The 15,308-nt window shown below is 50.7% G+C and overlaps 1 pseudogene; it reads left to right on the forward strand.

Moving 5' to 3' along the window:
* LOC144251925 (paired box protein Pax-8-like) overlaps positions 1-14,523 on the forward strand; it is a 55,525-nt pseudogene extending 41,002 nt beyond the window's left edge.
* The last annotated feature ends 785 nt before the right edge of the window (positions 14,524-15,308 follow it).

Raw genomic sequence — 15,308 nt, forward strand, 5'->3', positions numbered from 1 at the left:
GGGATATTTCCCCCATCCACAGTCTGGATCTAGAGGACTCCCCATCCCCCTCTGTGGGGAAGGAGGAGGGAAGAAAGTGTCAGGCCTGGTCGGCCACCACCACCCTCTTCCACCTCTCCCCCATGCCACCACCCCTCCACCTTCCCACTCTCCCTTCGTGGTCCCCAGTGCCTGGCTGGCCTCTGCTCCCTGGGCCCACGGGGCTGAGTCTGAGGGTCGGTCACATGGCACTGTCCTTCCCAGGAAGCTCAGGTGTCCCCATGGTATGCTTCTGCCCATTTCTCTGCTCCTTCTAAATATGCCACCGTTCCCTTCTCCTTACTCTGCTCCAACCCTCCCATGTTCCCCTGATGACCCTGGGTCAAGGTGAATAGAGCCCACCTCAAGGATCCCAATGGGTCCCACCCTGTTTGGTCCAGCATCAGACATGGCCAGACCCTGCAGTGAAAGTCAACAGGTGAGGGGTGGCGTTCAGGTAGGACCCTCCCATAGCTTCAAATAGCTGACAGCTCGTTGCAAAGAGGGTTTATTCTGCAAGGTCTACTGACATGGCCATTTCTAAGGTGTGCTCCCTGCACTGATCCGAGTCCATCTGTAGCATGAAAACCTGGGTATGGCGTATGTTGACAACTTCAGGGGACTGGTAATAAGGCACGTGAGGTTTATTCGATCCCATTTTACAAGTAGATCAATAGGATTAGGGCACATACGTGCCTGGCAAGGGCACGCAGAAGATTGGATACAGAAGTGAGATGAGGACCCCCCCCAGTCCTCTGATTCCCAGGCTGAGGGCACAGGGTCTTGTCCATTGGCTCCTTGGGCCTGGCTCCAAATGCCCATGCCAGCCTCTGCCCCATCTTGACTTACTGCCTGTCCTTGATACATGGTCACTCTTGCTGTCTGCTGTGTCCCCAGGTGCTTAGAGGTTTCCTGGCATACAGCACTTACTCAGTATTGTTGGAAAATTGAGATGTCCTTGGGGAATCTCCGGAGTGAGAAGTCAGGGAGATGAGGTCACTGAGGAGTTGAGAATTTACTGGGCTCCATGGACAGACCTCCCATCCCTCATTACCAGGCACCTGTCCAAGGGGCTGCTGTGTGAAGGCCTCGGGGCACCCAGGGGAGGAAACCTGGGCAAGCAGTGGCCCTGAGGAGGTGACCCTGGGAAGGTGGTGGGCAGGGCTCACAGGGAGCCTATGGAGCCTGGGAGGAAAACTTGGCCTCCATGAGGGAGGCAGAAGGCATCTGGGTCATAACCTAACACAGAGGTCTCAACCCGGAGTGTCTTTGCCCCGCTTCCTCCCCACTAGTGACACACGGCAGTGTCAGGAGACACTGGGTTGTCACACAGGTGGGAACTGCTACTGGACTCTAGTAGACAGAAGCCAGGGTGCTGCTAAATGTCTCCAGTGCACAGGACAAACTCACAGTGAATAATTAACAAGCCTAAAATACCATATTGCTGAGACTGGGACCCTGTAGACACCACAGAGACCACAGAGGGCCAAATAATTCATCACGCAACAGCAGCAGTTTGAAAGTGAAATGGACATTAGTAATAAATGTGCTTGGATACGGTCAGCACCTGGTTCCCCCTGGGCAAACCGGGCTATGCCATCTCTGTCACAGAACCTGGGGGTGAGCCAGATGCTGACCTGGAGTGCAGCACCTAGGGGTGGTAGCAGAGGGGAACAGGTGAGGGACCCTGGCTGTCAGGCAGGGGGTCGGTGGGGAGAACATTACCAGGTCATCTGCGTCTCCTAAATGGAAAGCTTTCACTTCCTGATTCAGAGGAGACACAGAGCCAGGGAGAAGGGTCTTCACAGAGTTCCCCTGGTGTCACCACAGCATGGTTATGTCCCACAAGTTCTCTGTGTAACAGATAACACAGATGTCCCAGTAACATCCATGTGGCTGAGAAAGTTTTCATTTTTTTCAGAAATGCAGGTGACCGATGTGCAGCTGGTGGTCACCTGTAAAAGCTAATCATCCCTCAGCCATGTCTCCTCTTAGGTTAGGGTTAGGCAGTGGGTTTTGTGTCCCTTGCATCTCTGATAGATTATATTCCCCTGGAAGGCCAAGTCAAGGAGAAGAACCCCACTCTCTGGTTCAGTGGAAAGGGTGGTGGTCGATGGGTATTGTCTGCTCTTAACCCTCCGAGCGGAAGCTGGAGAAGATGCTGAGACTCTGGTCTCTGTGCACACACTTAGGCGGGGTGTGCCGACGGCTGTGCTGGGCACGGGGATCAGGAAGACTCACAGACTATCCCCTGGCCTCCAGGATCATGATATGAATAACACTCATGGCGATGAAGCCATTGGAGAACAGGGAACAGAAAAGTGCTGTTCAAGTCCTTGCTGCCTGGAGAGCCTATGTCCTGACAGAGGCAAGGGCTTGGGCTCAGAGGAGGAGGGCAAAGACAGGAATGGCATCAGGACCTTGCTGAACTCAAGGAGAGCAGACGTCGAGCCCAGGAGCCCCACTGACCGACTGATGACTCTGCTGTGTTTTTCCAGGGAGAGAGATGGTGGGGCCCACACTGCCCGGATACCCGCCCCACATCCCCACCAGTGGACAGGGCAGTTATGCCTCTTCTGCCATCGCAGGCATGGTGGCAGGTAAGGGGAGGGGCCACATGGGGGAGGTGCAGGGACATTGCAAAGGAGGGGCAGGAGACAGACCGAATCCCATACATAGGCTTGCCAAAGGGCACTGAAGGGTGATGGACCCAAGGGGCACCTTGTGCACGCCTGGAGAAGATGCCCCTGTGCCCCCCTGGCTCCTTCTCTAGCCCCCAGCTTGGCCGCCTCCTTCCCAAATAGCCCATGTCCCCAACATGATGGAAAGGGCGGGGCTCAGACAGACCCATGTTCAAGTCCAAGCTCCCTGACCTCTTCCACCACTTCGATGGATAATAATGGAGTGTGCTTCGGGGACCAAAGGCCCTAAGCCAAAACTGAGCCTGACCTCGGAGCACCCTTGTCACGCAGTGATTTAACTTTGATGAATTGCAATCTCATCCCTTCATGAGATCCGAACATTGATGATGGTGATGGTGATGGGATTGAAATACAGCCTTCTCGTCTCCCACTCACTCATTCTGCATGAGCAGGATCCTGGTTCCCAGGTTCTAGATCTAAGGAGCCTGAGATGAGCTAGGGGTTTCCATCCTTGGTTGAACTGTCTTGGAATCTGCGTGCCAGGCATTTGGGGTTCTTTATCTGCCAGTTGTCATCCAGTGGTGACTTGTAGTGTCAAGGTCTGAACAAATGAGGACAATGGGGATTTCTTTGAGAAAGTCTCTGTCATCTAGGAGCCTATGAGGCAGACCCTGGGGTGGATGGGCTAGAACGGAGATACTTCCACTGCCCAGAGAGGTCCGGGGGACTTTAGCTCATGGAGGGGACTCTGAACTCAGGGCATGTATGAACCCCATGCCAGCCCTGGGTCTGCTTCCCAGGCTCTGCACCCAGAGACTTGGCATGTCCACTTCCCTCTGCTGACCACCTGCTCTGGGCACCCTGTGCAAGGCAAGTGGGCTGGGCTCTCCTGGGCAGAGGAGGGGCAGGAGAAGGAGGAGGGAAGCAGACCCAGTGCTCCCTGGGAACCTGCTGAGCTGGTACTTGTTGCCGCCTGGTTACCATGGCGATGTGCTTAATGCAGCATTGAAAATACAGAATACTGACTCCTCTCTCCCTCCTGGCCCCTGACTCCCTCCCTCCCTCCCTTCCTCTTCTGGAGCGTGAAATGAGATTGGTCAAGATAAAAAAGGAAAAGATTCGGTTATTTTTTTAAGAGTGTGGATAATGGGGCCTCTAAATCAAAATCCCAGGCTCCAGTCTGCTCCCCCATCCCCCTGCCACCCCTCCACCTTCCCCTGCCGCCTGCTCCGAGGAGGAGGAAGACTCCAAAGAACTAGGTTTTCCTCTTAATTATGAATCATTCCTTGAGGGCAGGCCCAGGGCAAGGGGTTCCTGGGGCCCAGAGTCTGACCCGGGAGGTAGCTGGAAGGCTTGAGCCTCTCATCAAAGGCTCCAGGTCATTTCCAGTAAGGCCTCAACCAGAGCCAGGCTGTGGAGAAACACACACATACACACACACACACACACACACACACACACACACACACATGACCACCCTGACTACAAGTGGATTTCGAGAGGAAGGGACCTTGTCTTGCACATGAAGGGCCTCCCAGTATGTGCGGCATGCAAATTAATTTTAAGAAAATGTGACACTATTTAAGTAAATCAGCTGGCTCCTAGATATGCCCTTGTGTGGATTAACTCTTAAAATAATTTTATTTTTGTAGAAAAAAATACGCGTCCATCTCTCTTACCACTGCTCTTGTGATCTCCCAGTCACAATTGAAGGGGGATTCCTTCAATTAATGTCAATAAACTCATCAGGCACCTACTGCATGAATGTAAGGTCATAATAAGCACATGAAGTAAGGCATGTCAATGACATTCTTAATCCCTGTGGAGAGGAGGAAGTGGTCATTGACTGTGCACTTGTGTGTGCCCAGACATTCATACATAGGACTTTGTTTCCCATGGAGTCTTCACCATAGACTGGGAGGCTGACGTTACCTCTGTTTTGTAGACAAGAAGACTTAGAAAAGCAAACAGTGTGCTCTGGGTCTTCACAATACTCAGCAGCTGAGTTGCTCACAAATCTTCTGATTCCAAATCTAGGGCTCCTTCCGCTTCGACATGCTGCCTCCAGCCACCCCAGAAACAAACGTAAGCTCTAGGAAGTAGCATAGGAGAAGGGTCAGGATGCAGATTCCTTGGTCCATTCACTTTCCATTGTGTTTTTTCTGTCTCTCCCTCTCTGTGTATCTCTGTCTTTTCCTGTCCTCTCCTCTCTCATTTATTTTTATTTTTTTGGTTCCAGCCCCACTAACTCAAGGACCCTCACATCAGTTCTAGAGCAGAACCAACACCTCCAGATAGATGGTCCATCCAGCAAACTAGCCATCTTTCCATCCATCCATTCACCCACCTTCCTTCCTTTCATCCTGCCTACCTGTCTGTCCAGGCAACCTTGCATTTTTTTTTAAAGAGAGAGTGAGAGAGAGAGGGAGAGAGAGAGAGAGAGAGAGAGAGAGAGAGAGAGAGAGAGAGAGAGAGAGAGAGAGAATTTTAACATTTATTTATTTTTTTCTTAGTTCTCGGCGGACACAACATCTTCGTTTGTATGTGGTGCTGAGTATCGAACCCGGGCCGCACGCATGCCAGGCGAGCGCGCTACCGCTTGAGCCACATCCCCAGCCCGTATTTTTAAGCCCTCTCTTGATCCATATGTTTTTCTATCTGTCCATCCACCCTTTCTTTAATCCCTCTATTTCTCCAGCTCCCCATCCAGCTATTCATCCTTCCACTTTTTATCCTAATTTCCATCCACATGTCTTTCCATCTATTTATCCATCCCCCATCTTCCATCTATCCATCTGTCCATGTTCTCTTGTATTCAGCCTTTTATCCACCCATTTATCTTTCCATCCATTTTCCATCTGTCCTCTCATTCATCTACCTATCCATCCCTCCATCTGTTCAACTGTCCACCTTTCCATCCGTCCATCTATTCTTCCACCAGTCTATCTGTCCATTTTTCCACATAGCCATTCTTTCATCTAGCCATCTTTCCATCTGTCCCTCACACCTGTCCTCCCATCCATGTTGTTGTCCATCCATCTGTCCTTTTCCACACCGTCTTTACCTTCATCTGTCCACGCATCCATTCTCCCTGCCTCTGTCTTCCCACCTGTCATCTCCTCATCTTGGGTATTCTCATCATGCACACACCATCTGTCTCTGGGTCTCTCCATCTGTTCACCACTTTTCCACTTAACAGATATCATGGAGATTCTCTTGGAGGGGATGCTGGGGATGCAGGAGCCCACAGGATGTGTTCCTCTATTCATGGAGCTCACGACCTAATAATGGAGAGAAATGAGTGATGAACAAGTCAATGAATGAACGAGCATAATTCCAGATGGTTTTAAGTGTGCGGAAACCAGAACACGGGATGATGTAACAGAGCCACAGGGAGAGGAGATCACTGCTTTAGATGGGTGATCAGGGAAGGCCTCTCTGAGAAGGTGTTCAAAGTGGTCAGCCAAGTGATAAACTGGGGCTGACCATCCCTGGCCCCAAAAGAACATCCTGTGTGGTGAGCCGTTTCTGTGAACTGTGGCCGCCATTACAAGATGGCGCTGGTTTCCCCTGTAGTCTGTGACAAACAACTCCTTATCAGAATGAGTTGGCACGCTGTGACTTGGCACCCTGTGAGAAAAGTCCACGTGGCAGCTTCGCATTGGGGCTTGAGGTGCTTTATTAAGGCTGGGAGGGGCATCCAGGGGAGAGAAGAAAAGTATCAAGGACCTGAATAAACTGCTGAGAGAAGATTCCCGAGTTGCGTCTTCCTTGCGGGCAAGGGGTCGCGACAAGTGGTGCCGAAACCCGGGAACCAGAACTTTCGGTCAGTCAGGGGTGGTGCACCGGTTACTCCCAGGTAGGTGGGATCTGCGATGGAAGCAGGGATAGTCCCAGTAGGTGGGATCCGCGTCCAAAGCGGGGTCAGCTCCTCTACAAAGAAAGAGAGAGCCTCATATTTATTGCAGCTGCACTGTGTACTTTCACTTTTGTTTTCTGTGTTTCTTTTGTTGTGTCATCTCGTTTTTGTTTTTTGTGGTATCTCTTGTTGTTTTTTGTGCGTCTTTTGTTGTTGTGTCATGGGTGCCGCGTCTTCAAGTCCGCTCCTCCTGGCCCTAGATGACCTGTTACGTTCCAAGGGCCTGGAAGTGAAACGTAGTACTTTAGAGAGATTTTTACAGAAGACAGATATTGCTGCGCCGTGGTTTGCATTTTCGGGCAGCCTTACTATACCTAGTTGGGACAAATTAGGGAAAGATCTGGATTTCGCTTACAAACAAGGAACTTTAAGGGGCAGTACCATTCCGCTTTGGAAATTAGTGAGGGGGTGTATAATGGATGGTAAATGCCAGAAAGCTGTGAGCGAGGGCCAGGCTGTTCTTGAGCAATTGCATGAAGAAAAATCGGAGGGGTCACATAGTGAGGTAGCAGAAAGTATTAGGAGTAAGAGTGATGAAAAGATAAGGGAGTCTAAAGTTAAACAGAGGAGAAGGCTCTATCCGGACTTGACTGAGTTAAAAACTCCCAAGGACACAAGTAGCTCGGACAGTTCTGAGGAATTAGATCCACCCTAGCCGCTCTCAACCCCGCCTTCTCATCTTCCCCCTCCCTATCAGGCCCACAGAAAAGTCTTAATTGACCTTCTCCAAAATATTCACCATGGCTTATTTTAGGACTTTCAGCAAAAGAATCTCTACAAAAAGGTTTAATGTAGATAAACTTCCTATTTTCATGTTGCCCTGTTTTATTTGGCTACTGTCTAAAAAAATCAGCACTCCAGGTGCTGGACACTCCCTTACTAGTTTTTCACAAAAATATGTAAACAAGGCCTCTAGCCTTGAGCTGGGCTTCACAGTGCTGACTACATTTCTAAGATAAGGGAGTTACTAATTGGGCTCCATGGTAACAGCTGGCAGGAGGAGGAACTGGAGGGTCAATTAAGGAAGTCAAGATTTAAAGCACCTACGGCCCCGATCGCTGGATCGCTGTCAGGCTCCCTCTTTATAACCTCGATTGGGATGAGGACAACCCCAGAAGGCGGAAGAAAATGCAGACAAAATCAAACAAAATGCAATCGGCTAGGAAAACTTGGGGAATTTTTGCCCCGAAAATGGGCAGCTGACTCCATGTTGTTTGCATCACCATGGTAACCATGGGATGCCTGGCCGGCATAGCTGCTTCCTGGTCCCACCTCCCACACTTTTGCGGGCTTCTGATTGGTTCTTCCACAGTCACTCAGACAGGACTTCTAGTCCCGCTTTCCAGCCACTAACCTGTACTGCTGTGTTTCAGGTTTCTACCGGAGCTGCTCAGAGCCTGTATTTTTTTTTTTACAACAAAATGCCTACCTGTAAATGCTAACGAAAGATATCTTTTTCAGACAAAATTTAATTCCACAGGTTTCTATGTTATAGTCCTAAATTTAAGCTAGTTCTAAGTTAAATAACCTGACTTTTTCTCTATAGTTGTGTTACTAAATAATGTTCTATTGATGAGAGATATCAAATATGCTTCTTTATATTTTACTTTTAATTTTGAAGGTTATGAGGATGCATTTGCTCGCCACAGGAACAAGCCGGCAAAGTTCCTGTGATGACCAAAAAATCCTTATTTTCATTGCTAACTATAAAAATAAAAATGTATACTCAAGGATCTTATTTCAGTTACATCAAGTGACGTCACATAGAAGAGTGCACTCCTAGCTAAAAATAAATTTAAATGGATCCAAATATTTTAAGACCACGTGGTTACATGAAGTTAATACAATTATAAGTTATGTTCTTATTCTTTATATATATATTTTAGATATTTAGATAACCTATATTTGTTAATCTATAAATTAATTAGTACATGCCTAATTAATTAGATAATATATATTTGCCTAATTGTTTTTCTTCAACAGAAAACCCATAATTTATGTTTTATATTTACATTTATCAGATACTCTGCCTTTTCAGTTACAGATATTTGAGATAAATGTGTTTACTATAAATTTGCTTTTCAGTAAAAATACAATCAAGTAATTTCTAAATCTCAAAGTACAATTAATCAACACATTTTATCTGGGATTTTGGCTGCTAATCAAAGGATAGAGTTACTTCAAGCTCAAGTTGAGGAATTGTCTGACCTAGTACATTTGGGTTGTATTGATCAACGAGCACATTTATGTATAACCTCTGTCAGATTTTATGATTCCAGAAATGCCTCATGCATCATCGGAGAATATCTATCCGGAACCTGGTCCATGGAAGCAGAAAACTTGATCCAGTCTCAACTAACTCAGATTGCTGTTTTGAATAACACCCATGTCAATCCAGTGACCTTGGGTCAATTTACCAATTGGTTGTCATCTGCCTTTTCCTTTTTTAAGGAGTGGGTGGGAATAAGCATTTTTGATGCAATGTGTTGCTTTGGTATGTTTCTCTGCTTGTGGTTTCTCTGTCGCCTCAAGGCCCGCAGTGCTCACGATAAGGCTATGATCATACAAGCTCTTGCAGCTTTAGAAAATGGCAATTCACCTCAAGTCTGGCTTTCGCATCTTAAACAGTAAACCTTTGACATGGTCATTGCACCCCAAGTTATTATAACATTGCACTGGGATCGACATGTCTTTCCTCGCTATTCTCTTAGTGTTGGAAAGCCCTTGCACTCTGCCGGTCTTGCTGCCATTGCACGCAGATGGGTTTCCACACTAGTGCTTCTCTATCGCTTTAAAGTCCGTGCCTTTCTTTCAGGGTGCTGTCAACTTGTTTGTCATTGTACACAGCCACAGTTCAGCCTCAGCTATCCCCCTCCGTCCACCATCGTCACGGTACAGGATGCGAGGCAAGGCACTGCACTTGAGTGATCCTTGGAGTGGACCTCAAGGAGAGCATGTCCTATTGCATGAGGGTTTGACGTCCTTCCTTACCCCACCTTATCCACGCCCCGCCCCACGAAAAAAGGCGTCGGCTGATATGGCCTCGGATCTGGGGAAGGCGCCTCCTTGGGGCTGAGCCATACTATGCAGCCACTTCTGCACAGTGGGATAGGACCTCTACTCTCGCCTGTATTGTCATACAAAAACAAAAAAGGGGGAACTGTGGTGAGCCGTTTCTGTGAACTGTGGCCGCCATTACAAGATGGCGCTGGTTTCCCCTGTAGTCTGTGACAAACAACTCCTTATCAGAATGAGTTGGCACGCTGTGACTTGGCACCCTGTGAGAAAAGTCCACGTGGCAGCTTCGCATTGGGGCTTGAGGTGCTTTATTAAGGCTGGGAGGGGCATCCAGGGGAGAGAAGAAAAGTATCAAGGACCTGAATAAACTGCTGAGAGAAGATTCCCGAGTTGCGTCTTCCTTGCGGGCAAGGGGTCGCGACAATCCTGTGCAGAGGCCGTACGGTAGGAAGGAACTAGTTTAGCCTGACAGCACACAGAGGGAAGGCCACCCAGATGCTGAGCAGCTGGGCGCACTCCAGGACAAGGAGGTGTCACAGCAGCAAGATCAGGTTTTAAAGGACAACTCAAGCCTTCTGGGAAAACAGACTGTAGACATGAAGAGAGGACGTTAAGAGGCCAGTCAGGGTGGAGTTGCAGTAGTGCTCGAAAGAGATGCCGGTGGCTTGGATAGCAAAGGAGGAGAAAGGAGATGCCTGTGGTATGTTTTGGTGGTAGAGCCGACCCAAGCTGCTGGGGAACTGGCCATAGGCATGATACAGGGATCAGAAGACAGGGATCGGGGGTCCCTCCCAGTTTGGCCATGGCAAGCCCCATTGGTGATGGTGGGAAGCATATATGTGGGCAATGAGGGGAGGAAGATAGGAAGTGGGTGAAAGGTGGGACTCCAGAGTCCTGTGAGGCCATATTAGGATTGAGACACCGTGTTAAATGCCCAGTTTAACATGCCAGCAGGCACATGACACACGTCTGAGGTCAGAAAAGGATCCTCAGTACCCTCTGAATATCAGTCTGTACAATCCTCTTGTTTCGAACCAAGGAATTAGATGAATTCTCTTGAAAGAATAGGAATGGAAATTCACAGAAGGTTTCTCCAAAATACTGTAGAGTTCTAACAGAGAATGAGCCAGCAAAGAGTGTGGGGAGCAGAGACAAGCCAGAAGCAGACCAGGACTTGGGCCGCATGGAACCCAAAGGCACAGAGGGAGTGGTGAGCTGGAGGGGCAGGTGCCTGGAGACAGAAGTAGCCATTGGCTGTGGGACTTGCAGGCCTCTGCATCGGCATGATTAGAAGGGCATAAGCAGAGGCCATGGGGCAGAGAAAGGGGCAGATGGCTAGAAAGGGCTCTGGGGTAGGAAAAAGTTGGGTTTTTTTGTTTGTTCGTTTGTTTGTTTTTGGTACTGGGGATTTAGCCCAGGGGCTTTTTACCACTGAGCCACATCCCCAGTCCTTTTTATTTGAGACAGAGACTTGCTAAGTTGCTTAGGGCCTTGCTAAGTTGCTAAGGATAGGCTAGAACTTTTGATCCTCCTGCCTCAGCCTCCCAAATCACTGGGGTTATAGGTGCATGCTGCCACCCTGGCAAATTTTTTGCAGGTAGAAAATAGCAGAGCCATGATCATAGGCTACAGGGCGTGATGAATGGGAAAGGAAGAGACCACTAAAGTAGAAAGAAGGGGACTGTGCAGGAGGACTGCACATGCCGAGGGAGGAGGACAGGACATTCTGTCTTCCCTGGTCCAGCAGGTGGACAGATCTGGTGGTGGGAAGAGGCCACACCCAGAAGTGTTCCTCCCCGAGCCCCCACCTCCACCCGGGCTGCCCTGGGGCTGAGGCCCAGGTGCCCAGTGTGTTCAGTAACTGAGTCCCTGTGCAGGTGAGCGGATGCATGAATGAGTGGCACTGTGAGGGGCAAACATAAGGCTTCCGTCTCTTCCACGTCCTTTGGAGCCTTCAGCACTCAGCTTTGAGAAGGGTGGGGTGAAAGCCAGGGTGGGGCCATGCTGTGAGGCCAGGGAGATGGAAGAGAGGGGCAGTCAACAGGGTAGTTCAAGGGCGGGTGCCCACCTCCGCTCCTCCTGCACTATGCCTACTTCTCTGCAAGGAAGCAGCCCCCACTGGACCCAACCTAGCTCTAAGGCTGGTTGTATGACAGATTTGAGTGGAACTTTATTTAGCACCTGTTTCATGGGAGACTAATTAAAAAGCTAACAATTATTGAGTGCTTCTTATATTCCAAGCACAATTATATATTACGTATTACCATGTTTAGCCCCATGAGTAGGGGGGCAATAATTTGCTCCATTGGACAAATGAGGGAAACGAGGCTCAGAGAGGCCAAGTGACTTCTCCAAGTTAATAGAGCCAGGAAGTAAGAGACAGGGATTTGACTTCAAACAGCCTGGGAAGAAGATGCGGAACCACAGAAAGCACTTAGCTCATAATCGCAGATGAGTTTCCAAAAGGCTGTGGGTCATTCACTGGATCTCAGGGTTGGCGGGAACCTGTCTTTGTAAATGACATTGTCTTATAAGTGATAAAGAAACTTTCTGGAATTTAGGGTCAAGCGTTCTAAGATCAAGTCCTGCCTTGCCATTTATCAGCAGTGTAATTTGAGGCAAATGACTTAATCCGGCTGCGCTTCAGTGTCCTGGTCTTTAAATTGGCTGTGTGGCCGAGTGCCCCATGGGATGATTGTGAAAGCAGAATTGTTGCTGCTATGTCAGAGATTTCTTAAGTAATTCCTCTGGGAAATAAGTCCTGTGGGGAAGCCATGATCTACTCACGGAAGAAGGTGATCTGGTCTACTCTGTGTAAATAAATTCATGCCCTGGGTTTGCTTACAATGGTGACAAATTCTCAGAGTAAGTTCCAGAACACAGCGTCCCCAAGAACTGGATGCCCTGCAGGCTCCTCCCTCTTCTCCGGCCTTCGCCTTCAGCCCTGGGTGCTACAGAGGGATACAACCTCCCCAGACCTCCACCTGGGAGGATAGCCAGTTCTCAAATCTTCACAGCTGGCTCCTCTTCCGGCCCCCTGCTGTGGCCCCTCTAGAGCCCCTGTACAGAAGGTCCAGGCAGCAGTAGAAGCAGGGGTAGAAGCTGGGCCCTCGAGCCCAGTACAGTGTTCACCCTCCACTAGGCCCTGCAGCTGCGTGAGCTTCTGTGGGTCCACAGCCTCGTTTCTTTGTCTGTAAAATAGGGTTAGTGATAGTGTCTGTCTCCTGGGGCTCCTTCAAGGGCTAGGGTGTTTCCGTGTGTTAGGGCAGCCCCTCTGGTGCCTGGAGAACAGGGCACAGCCCCAAATGACCCCAGTCTGTGCAGTTCCCGGTCGGACGCTGCAGAGGCCTCTTGGCCCTGCCCCTCCCCCTGCCACTCACCCACTGCCAGCCCCACAGGCTCCTCTCCCCCAGCCCCAGCTCCACCTTGGAGCCACCATCCTCTTCACGGACCTCTCACCTGTGCCTCCACAGGAAGTGAATTCTCGGGCAACACCTATGGCCACACCCCCTACTCCTCCTACAGTGAGGCCTGGCGCTTCCCCAACTCCAGCTTGCTGAGTAAGCCCAGCCTGGCAGGCCCCCTGCTGGGCAGGGCCGGTGGGAGGGACCAGGCCAGGCCCAAGGAGACTGAGCACTGGGCGGCCTCAGGTTAGACAAGGCCTGGAGACCTGTGTCCCCTGGCACAGGACATAGCAGGAGGGCAGTCTTTGCCAGGAGAAGGCAGAAGCCAGGTAATTCCTGACTTTGATCTCCCTCCCACTCCCTAAGGCCCTAAATCATGGTTTTGCATAAGATTCAGAGCTGAGGACTTGAGGGGAGGGCCAGGACGGATTCAGGAGAGTCTAAGAGAGGCCTGCTGCTGCAGGGTCACCCTCCTGTCCCCCTGGCCACGCTGATCCGGCCACTGCAGGCCACGCTGCTGTGCTTCTTCCTTAGAGCTGATTTCAGAACACTGTCCTGACCCTCATCATCCACCTAAGTGGGTCCCAGATAATCCTGACTCTGTACCAAAGCCCTTAGCAGGGAGCCTTGTTCCTCCAGGTTTGGCCTATTTGGTTTGAGAACTGGACAGCATGCAGAATTGAGATCCAGAGAGAGATAATGGCTTCAACAGGCTTCAGGGCCACTGTCCACCCTTGTCTAGCCATGGGACCTGGGCTATGGAGAAAGCAAGCCCACAGTGGGGAACTGGAGGCCTCCCACTAGGGCTTCCCTGAGTGGTGGCCTTGAGGGTATCAGAGCAGACCTGAACTGGAGAGGAGCCCTGGCAGACCTCCTGGGAACCTCTGCTGCTGTAACCTCTGAGCATTCTGCCCTAGGCTCTGCAGATGTCTACAATTCCAAGCCACCTCTTGGTTCACCTCAGCCAGGAAGGACAAGGGCAAGGAGACATGCAGGGGGTCAGGGGTCAGGACAACCTCCTGCTGAGCCTCCCCAAGCTGCTATCCAGCAGGGGCTTGGAGCCTGCTGTAGGCCTGGAACCCAGGCCTCCTTGGCCCTGTGGGAATCTCAGTCTGGGCATCAGATTCTGCGACCTGCTGTTGTCGGGCAATTCTGGTGCTTGGTTCTTGTGCTCCCATGGGTCACGGCTCTCTCCTGCCCTCTCCCTGCCCCCAGGTGTTGAAGGTCAAGAGAGGGGAGGGGGCAAGACAGGCTCTCATTCTGGCCGGCAACTCCGAGGTGAGGTTGGAGAAGGAGGAGACAGGGCTGGAGAGGAGTTAATCTTTGATGATCAGATAGGTCGGGGTGAATGATTAACTGCTGCTGTCTTAAAGGTCAGCAGAGGCCGGGAGGCTGAGCCGCCACCTCCCCTCTGACCAGCAGTGTTGTTTATTTCGATGGTCCAGGTTCCCCCTATTATTACAGTTCCACCTCGAGGCAGAGCGTGCCGCCCACCTCTGCCACGGCCTTTGACCATCTGTAATTGCCATGGGGACAGTGGGAGCGACCAGGCAGCAGGAGGACTCGGCCTGAGACAGGCCTCAGAGAGTCATACAAAGGAATATTTATTTATTACATGAAAAATAACCACAAGTCCAGCTTCGTGGCTCACTCCCCGTGTGGTTAATGTAATCGACCATGAAAGACGGGATGACCTTGGAGAAGGCCAAACTGTCCTCCAGGACTCCTTAATGGGCGCAGGAGTTCAAGGGAAAGAGGACCATCCCATTCCAAAAGACGGAATTGGAGAAGAAATGTTCCCTGGCTGCCAGCCACCAAAGGAGAGAAGGAAGTGCCCCAGGACCTGGAGGGGGCACAGGTGGGCCTGCCTGCCCGCACGGGCACAGGGCACTTGCATGGCTCATCAACACAGCTCAGCAGAGGTGGAGTGTAGGCAAGTCCTTCCACCCACAGGTCACAGCCCAGTTCCAAGGCTCTCCCAGACAGCCACCCTGACCCCCCCCCTCAGCCTCCACCACTGCTGGCTCTTCCTGCTCTGTCTCCCGGGCATGGGCTGAGGGCTGCTAGTCTGTCACCCCACTGCGTGGCCAGCTGACCCCCACTCCACCTGCTGCTATGCAAGTTCCAGCCTCTCCTCAGGTGGCTCCTCTCTTTGGCAGCCACCATCAGCCATCCAGAAGCAGCTGAAGACAGGCATTCCCCAGGGCCTAGGCCCTGGGAGGGGAGGTGCGGCCCTGCCCAGGGCAGAACAAGGCCGAATGGTGGGAAAAGCCAACCGGAGGACACTTCCCCTTCCAACTGCTCTTG

This window comes from Urocitellus parryii, unplaced genomic scaffold, assembly GCF_045843805.1.
Source record: "Urocitellus parryii isolate mUroPar1 unplaced genomic scaffold, mUroPar1.hap1 Scaffold_303, whole genome shotgun sequence".
Classification (NCBI taxonomy): Eukaryota; Metazoa; Chordata; class Mammalia; order Rodentia; family Sciuridae; genus Urocitellus; species Urocitellus parryii.